General features: G+C 52.9%; 1 pseudogene; it reads left to right on the forward strand.

The window, feature by feature from the left end:
* The first annotated feature begins 262 nt into the window (after nt 1-262).
* LOC148776243 (uncharacterized) lies at nt 263-5,782 on the forward strand (annotated as a pseudogene).
* Nucleotides 5,783-8,503: the final 2,721 nt, after the last annotated feature.

Below are 8,503 nucleotides of genomic sequence, written 5' to 3' on the forward strand. Positions count from 1 at the left end.
GCTCTGGTCTTTGATGCTATCGACAAAGTGTGGTTTCAGATGTTGCCCGGGCTGAGGCCGGTTTCCTGTCTGTGTGTGGAGTCGATGAAGGACCGCGCCGGGTGAGTCCAAAGCGGGGAGCGGGCGGCAGGCCCGCGGACTGAGGTGGGGCGGCGCCTGGCGGAGGAATTTCTCCGACCCGCAGGGTTCTGAGAAGGGGACCAGGTGGAGACCGAGACCCCCGCACAGAGGAGCGTGTTGGCGGTGGTGGTGGAGGGGGGTGATGAGGCACGAAGGGTCGCGAAGCCCCGCGCCCAGGCGGCTGCTGGTGGGAAGGTCTGGCGCGCCTCGCCGCCGGGTCCGTCTGCAAAGACCGGGGCAACTTCGTCTCGCCGCCGCTGACCCTCTTCCTGCGAAGGAATAAAGTGAACTTGCTCAGATCCTCGATTTTGCTGGCGGTTCAGTTGTTTCTGCTTTGGTATTGAGTTTGTTTCTGCCTTTCAGTATTAACAGCCAAGTGCCCTCAATTCTCTAGTGTGTGTGTATATTTATATATTCTGTAGTGTGTGTTTATGAAACCTCAGGTACTTTATGATATATACATATATAATACATGTATATTCTATACTGTCTATATATATGTATTCTTTTGTGTGTATATATATTCTATAGTGTGTGTATATATTCTATTGTGTGTATATATATGTATTTTATTGTGTATATATATTCTACAGTGTGTGTATATGTATATTCTATAGTGTGTGTGTGTGTGTGTGTATAAAACATACATATATATGAAATCTCCTAGGTACTTGATGATCTCATCTGGATAAATTAAAAGCCAGCTCTGTGATGTTTATTCTTAGTTTACAAAAGGCAGGAAAAAATGTGTGAGACGCATGTCTGCAAATATATCACAAGTACTTTCCTTCTGCTTGAAAAAGTTGCTGCAAATGTCTTCTCCTTTGCTGATCCTGGACCACTTCTACTTCTGGGGGAAACTAAATCTGGTCACCAATAAAGCACCCATCCGATCAAGCAATTAAATACCAATTATGACTGCTAATGACTGTATACTAATGACTGGAGTTGAGGACTCCAAACCCAGCTCCAGGTAATCAAGCCGTTTCAAAATTCTGCTCCCTCAGATCTTTACAGCACGCCACCCCAGTAAAGGAGGTAAGAAGACAGATGATGTTCTCAAAGAGTTCTCCAGGAGGTAGACCATGCTCGAATTTATTTCTATCTGTAAAGTCGATGTTTACTCCTGGTAGATAACGGAGTCTTCATTTCTGGCCAAATGAAGTGATGCAAAGTGTGATCGATGGTGGTGTTTATTTGGTGAGGATGCAGAGTTAGGGGGCAGGCTAGGAGGGGAGGGTGCGTTCTCGCTCCAGTTACTCTGGTAAATGCTGAGAGCCCTGGACAATTTTAAGAAATAAGTGTTTTAAATCTTTAGCTGGGGTCATAGATATCAAGATGGCTGGGAGTTGAAGAAATGAGGGATGGTGAACTCAGGGGGCAAAGGAGAAATAAGGAGCTTGGTCCAGGTTTCAATTTTTCTCTTTGCTCATGGGTTCTCATGGTTTTAGCCTGAGTGACTGTTCAAAAGAAAAGTTGAGTGAGACTCATCTGCTTGGTGAAAAAGCTATGGAGCTGAGGATGGCTTATGAACCTCCTTGCCTCTTTAAGGACACCCTCTTCTTATCCCAAATGGAAATCCACGCTCAGTTCTGGTATGGGAGGATGCGGCATGGATGGATGGAGGGAGGGAACATATTGCTGTTGGGAATCCATGGTGAGGGGACAGGGCAGCTTGCAGGGGCCTGACCAGCCACCACGAGGGGGCAGTTGGAAGTGTCCCTCCCCTCTGCTCCTTGCCATGAGTTCAGCCCTTTCAGCCTGCCCGTTGGGGACTCTGGGACAGTTGGGGCAATGAATGTGTTAAGGACATCTCCCCAGCTCCTTGCTGGCTCCTGGAGAAAGCCAAAGCAGCAGCATACACCTGGTTCTGATGTCTTCACCAGGCTGGTATAATGCCCAGGCTGCACGCGGAAACCTGAGCTGCTTTTGACCAGCAAACTCCTCGGCTAAGGAGCATAAATGTGGGGATGGTTTCAGAGTGCCTGGCTGTCCCTGCTCTCCCTGTGATGCACGTGACTCCACCCCATTCTATTCTGTTAGAGTTAATTGCCCTGCAGTGAGGATATCTCACACCGCAGCCTAGGAATACAACAGAGGAAGGATCCCCCACAGGTAATGGGAAGGTGAAGGGTCAGCTTGGACAACTGTCCGGTCTCCAAACCACGTCTGAAAGAAATGGGCCCCTGGCATGCCTCGCTGGTGGCTCTTTTTGCCTGGCTCAGGCTGTCAGCCGCCCCCATGAGACCCTGTGGCTCCAAGCAGAGCTGCAACCACCCCTGGGAGTGGGCATCTGATCCCAGAGGCAGATCTTAACAGGACAGCTCCATAGTCAACAACTTATTCCCTGCTGACCCTGAGACTCCCAGGGAAGAGGGGGCTAGAGGCTGGCATACAACTCCCAGAAGCCGGGCAGTGTGGGTCCTGCCTACCACAGGGCCTGGCAGCGGGTAGCGAGCAGGTCAGGGCTGGGGAACAGGACTCAGGAAATCTGCTGTTCCCTTTGCTGGGGTCGGCTGCACACAAATCCGTCCGAAACAGCAAATATCTGTGAAGAGGGCTGTAGGTGGAGGCTGGAGCTGGCCCTGGGTCCTGCCAGGGTCCCAGGGCTCCATGCTGGAAGAAAGCTCCCCCAAAGGTGGCCCCGGGCAGATTCCAGAGGCCATTTGGTCCTACCCCCACCCCCATCACTCCCACCTTACCTCACAGAAGGCCGGCATCATCTAGGTCTGAGAGAACTTGCTTTCCCAGGAAACCTGGTGGTGGGGGATTCTGGTGAGAGTTGGAGGCAAGCTTTTTCACTTTACTTACAAACTGTTTGGAAAGTGACATAGAAAGAGGACAGCAAACATGTTACTCACATAGGGCTCCTTTGGTGTCAGAAAACTGCCCCCCCATAAGCCTCCACTAAATGGAGGTTAGCGGGGAGGGGTGGGGGGTGGGGAAGGGGTTTGCTCTGACTCCTCCACCCAAGTCAATACAATTGAATTTTGTTCTTGAATAGAAAACAGTGCTGGAAACTTTCCCCAGCCAGACCCACCTAAGTTTCATCAAGGTTTCTTGTCAGCCACTGTAACCCACTCCCATCTCCTTTTTCTTTCTTGTTTGTGGCTGAAAGTTGCATTTGAGGAGGGTTTATACAATGTTGTTCATGTCAGCAAGCCTCCCCTTCGTCTCCTCTCTCACCCATCCCCCTGGATGGAACTGAAGCTGGAAACCACACACACACACAGAAAAAATTCTCTGTAAAATTTTCTGCTATTCTTCCTGACTAGAGGAGTTGACAAGACGTAGACACATTAAGTTGCAGAAAATACAGTGGACTGATCAGCCAAAATGCATCTCATTTGCACTTGTATGTAGCCAGGGGTAGGAGCCAGTGTCACTCACTGCCTCCAGCCCTCTCGCCATGCTGGGCTGACTGGCTGGAATTTCCGAGCAGGCCCCACTGCAGGGCCCGTTTGTGGGGTTGCAGCCCCAGCCCAGCCTAGGCCAGCGGGAGGAGGTGAGGGTGCTTTGAGGCCTCTGGAGGCCTGGCCTGAGGGCTGCAGCCAACATTGGCAGAGCCTCTGCTCTGGGGGGCTTGGGGACTAGGAGGCCTGGAAAGGTGGGTGCCAGCCACTGGGTGCTCAGGTCGGCAACCATTCCCAGTAAAGAGATGGCCGCTGGCCACATGTCCATGTTGCATCCCCTCCCACCTCTCTCCCAAGGTTCTGCCTTCATCACCAACGGGTGTAGGCACAGCTTTGCCCGTGGTGGGTTCTTCCACCTGCTTCTGTGTCCTGAACTGGGACCCTGAGCTTTTTGCTCTCTTCCTGCCTGTCTCATTCTCAGACCCCCTGCCCCCGAGTTCCCAGGGAGGCCAGTGGGGACAGTTAGTGTGAAGTCACAGAACTTTGAGGTATTCCCGCTCCCCAGCCACCCAGCCACCCACTCTCCAGTGCTGCCTTGAATTGCTCCAGACCCTGGAGCTAGGGCACGACATTGGCAACCCCTGTGTTCTGCCACCCCCACCCCCCAGCAGCTGGAGGCCCAGGCTGCGCTGGGGTGCAGGGTCACCGCCAGGGCTCCTCATGGTCAGGCTCAGGCCTCAGGAAAGGCAACCTGCCTCCACGAGTGCCCAAGAGTGTTTCCTGGAGGACACTTTCCACAGTGTCCCGCTGGCTTCCCTTGCAAGGCCCAGAGCTCCCTGCTACAGTGCTCCATCTGACCTGGCAGGGAGGAGTGCAGGGCCGCGCTGCCAGGCATCCAGGCACCCCTGGGCCCCACCACAGCCCATCACCTTCCCGGGACAACCAGGTGCTTGCTCAACAAGACCAGTGCCCAGCGCCCGCCCGCCAGGGGATCAGCCTGCGGCGGCCTGCAGGAACACGGGGCCGAGGTGGAGAATCTGTGCGGCGGGCCCTGCACCATGTACAACCCCGGCACGTCCACAGAGCCCCAGGGACAGTCAAGGGACTCCCGTCTCAGGAGCTGGGGACATGCCTGTAAGGTGTGCAATCCTTTGGAGATCCCTGGTGCTACTTTGGCACGAATCCTTTGTTACAGCTTCTGCAGCCTGCTTGCCTGTCAGCGGCTCCTGCTCCTGGGCCCGCCACCTCCACCACCCTCTGCTCCCTCCTGCAGAGAGGACCGGGTGCAGGGGAGCTGCCCGGATCAACTGTCCTGCTCCACATCCCCTCCTGCCAACTGCTTGTCCCTCGGTTGCATCTCCCCTTGATGCTTGGGGCAAATGAGCATGGTTTGCACCACCTTCGCCTTTGGGGCGAGGTTCTCCCAGAAAAACAGGCTTTCTGAATGTGACCTTAGGCAGCAGCAGGCAACTTTCCGCTGCTGGTGAAAGAGCTGCTCTCCTGCCCCAGGCCAAGGTGACCGGGAGGCACACCGCAGGGCCATGGGCAGGGGGTAACTTGCTCTCCCACAGTCAGGATTTGAGGATTCTGACCAAAAGGGCGGGGCAAGGAGGGCTGGGACCTAACTTGGCTCCTAAGGGCTCCAGGCCACCAGGGCCTGGTGTTCCTAGGTAGGAAGGTTCTCCTCCAGCCCCCAGATTGGGCATCACAAGTCCCCTTTAGCCTGAATACAGCTAGAGGCAGGGTGTTTAAAGGACTCCCCAGCACAGGCACAGGGGAGGTGCGAGCTGTGACCGCTTCCATGCACATGGGCTTGCAGCATCGTCTTACGTGGCCACACTTTCCCCATCTCTCACAGTCCTTCCGTTTAATCTGCCTTCATTCCTTTCTTCTGCCTACACACAGTCCCCTGCGTGAGGGCCTATCCCCACAGAAAGCTCTGTGCGTTGTGTAACACTCGCACACAGGGATCCCTTTAGTTACCAATTTGCTCCAATCAGCCAGCAATTGGCTTTCTGGCTGGGATGGGAGTGATGCAGATAGAGGTGGAGGCTTCGTTCCCTGGGGGCCTTTTCCCCCCTCCTTGAAGCCCCAGTTTAGGCCCAGGAACAAAAGGGTAGGTAACTGATCCATCTTTGGTCTCTCTCTTCACATCCACCCACCTTGCCTACAGACCTGCAGGCCTTCCTTTTTGATAAACAGAGGACAGCCTATGAATTCAGGTACACAGGTAGGGAGTGCTGAGCTGTGAGGCACTCCCCACCACTGAACATCAAAACTCCCATTTTAGGTGTGTGCTGCTGGCTTGAGCCTTGAGTCTCCACTACCTCCTCTCCCCTTACTGGACCTAAGGCTATTTGGTTAGCCTCCCTCTGTTGTTAAAATAGTTCCTGGAAGAGCTAAAGATGTCAGGTTCGAAGCATTTTAAAGCCCTGTTGGGAAAAAAATCTTGTAGGGGTATAAAACACAAGCAGTAGGATAGCCTGAGCAAGTTTGAAAGATTTCTTTCCCCAAATGTTAATGAAAAATTGTTTCTAGGTGTTGTTTTGTTCACGGTATTGTTGTAACCTATACAGTCTCAAGCCCAAACTAGTAAGATGTTTGTTTTCATATTGTTAGTTTCTGGGTGATACTGTACTTTCTAACTATACCTAATTTATTTTTCATTTTAAACTCTGCTGGAGAGTTTTCAACTTTGGAAACATGAGTGAAGAATAGACTCTCCCTCCGAGATTGTCACAGGGGCAGAGTGGAAGGATCCCTTCACACCTCCAAGTTGCCCTGCTTGAACCTGGGTGGACTGAGGGTGGCAGGTCTGCGCACCTTATATTTCAGTGCTGGTGCGAGGCAAGCTCTCTGAAACGAGTATCTCTTCTATTTCAGTGTGCAGAGTTCCAGTCAACTAAATGGACTTGCCTTCAGCCAGGAGGGAGCCAGTTCTGCAGGACAGAACTAATGTTGGGTCTCCCAGGAAGCTCTTCATCAAAACAGCCCTTGTCCTGTTGTTTTTGTTTCTGAATTAAAAAGATGCGTTTGCCTTCCTCTCAGTATCCATCCCCTTATTTTGTAGCTACAATGAAAAGTGGAAATCAGTTTTTGTCCTTTGTGTCCTTTGTTAATGTCTCATTCTGGGGGCCTCAGGAAGCTCCAAACCTGCCTTGGCGTGTCCTGTGCTTCTGGGCCACCCAGAGACTCACACTCGGTTCTTTCTCCCCTTGGGTATCACCTCTCTCCTAAAGGATGCTCCTCTCCCAGTTCGCTGGGGAAGGAGCTCTCTTAGAGAAAGCATCCCCATTTAATGAAGACCAGGGATAAGAAAACTGAGAACTAGCACCATCCCCAGGTATGACTCTGGACAGGAAGGATCGAGGGCAGCAGGCACATTGCCACAGACATTTCTAAAACTCTGGCAACTGAGTGAGGTTTACAGTCAGATTTTGCTCAAGTTATTTAAAGTTTAGCTTTGTTCACAAGCACACGCATGCACACACACCCCAACTAGGGTTAAGTTACCAGTGCAGTTTCACTGTGCAACTCTGGTGACAACAACCACTGCCAACTTAATTTTCTGAAGAATAAAAAAATACATACACATAAAGACCTCTCCATGTCTTTTAAACGACATTTTATACTATTTAACATCTCCACCGACAGGAATTGGCCCAGACACTATTGCTTTTTTTCCTAGGAACAGGTAAACTGAACATTCTTCCTCCCCTCCCCCAGACGCAGATATTTTTAAAAGCTAAAATTTCTCTTTCCAAAGGCAGGAGAAGGAACAAATTCCATTAATGAATTACGTACAAGGAATGTGGCTTGTCGAGGGCAATTATATTTGTAAATAAATGGCTTCCTGTTTATTATGTACGTTTTCCTGAGGACTCTGATGCTTCTGGGCACTTAATATAGCAAATATTCAACTTTTGGTTTAATTTCCACTTTTAAAAAATATTCATTAGAAAGAAATCGGGTTAAATTGAGGCAGCTGTGGTCCTGCAGGGTCCAGGCTGACCAAGGAAAAGTGATCTCTCAGTTCTCACTTTCGCTAAAGTGCGATGGGGAGGGGGATAGCTCCCTGGGAATGCTGCTGGAATTAATAAGAGGAGTTTTACTTTTGCCCACCCCGCTCCCCGGCCGACCCCATCTTTTTAGAGCCGACCACTGCCTCCTGCGGCAGCTTCAGAGGCGAAGGCGGCGCGATCCTCCTGGCTGGCGGCCTGGACACCCCTCCGCAGCCCGGCGTCCCCTGCTTGCCGGCACCGCGCTCGCCCACCGCCCGTTCTGGGTCGCTGCGCTGGCCCGGAACCCTCCGCCCCGGGAGGGGACCGCGACGCGGCTGACCCCAGCCTTCGTGGAGCGCCCGCCTTCCCCACTCCCGAGGCCTGGCGGCCCAAACTCTACCAAGCGCCGGCCTCCCGCCGAGCATCCTGCGCCCCGGGACCGCCCCGCTGACCTCTGCTCCCCCTCCTTCCTCGGACTGTAGCCCGGGGCTGGACCCTGTGCATCCCCTCCGTACGAGACACCTTTCCGGAACTGACAGGCCGTGCCTGCGATGAAACCCCAGGCCCTGGTCTCCGGCGCAGGCCCAGTCCTTGGAGACCCGGGGTCCAGCTGCGTCTTTACTTTTCCTCCAGGGCCCTTGGGCGCGGGGACTGGAGGCGGTCGGTCAGCAGGCCCTGCGCTCAGCCCTCTCAGCTCCACCGTCACCGAATTCTGGGCAGAAGAGGCCGGGCCCAGAGGGGAAAATCCGCAGACTCGCAGGACAGGGATTCAGACCTTCCTTTCCATCCCGTGCTTTCCCAGACGTGGTGTCCAGGCCCCCGGAGCCTGAGCCACGTTGAGCTCAGAAGTCCCCCAGCCCTCCCAGGAAACTTCCACAAGTTCATATTTCTCTTGGTCCTCAAGTTCTCTCAGGTTTTCTCCAGCTACTGCTTTTGTCGATTGCTCGGCCAACTGTCCTTCGTCTCAAGGGCTCCCGAGGCCCGAGTTGGTCCAGAATTATGATATTAATTGTTATTATCTGGCTGGGG

Source organism: Moschus berezovskii, chromosome 11 (genome assembly GCF_049115385.1).
Source record: "Moschus berezovskii isolate FMDL1 chromosome 11, NW_MosBer_1.0, whole genome shotgun sequence".
NCBI lineage: Eukaryota > Metazoa > Chordata > Mammalia > Artiodactyla > Moschidae > Moschus > Moschus berezovskii.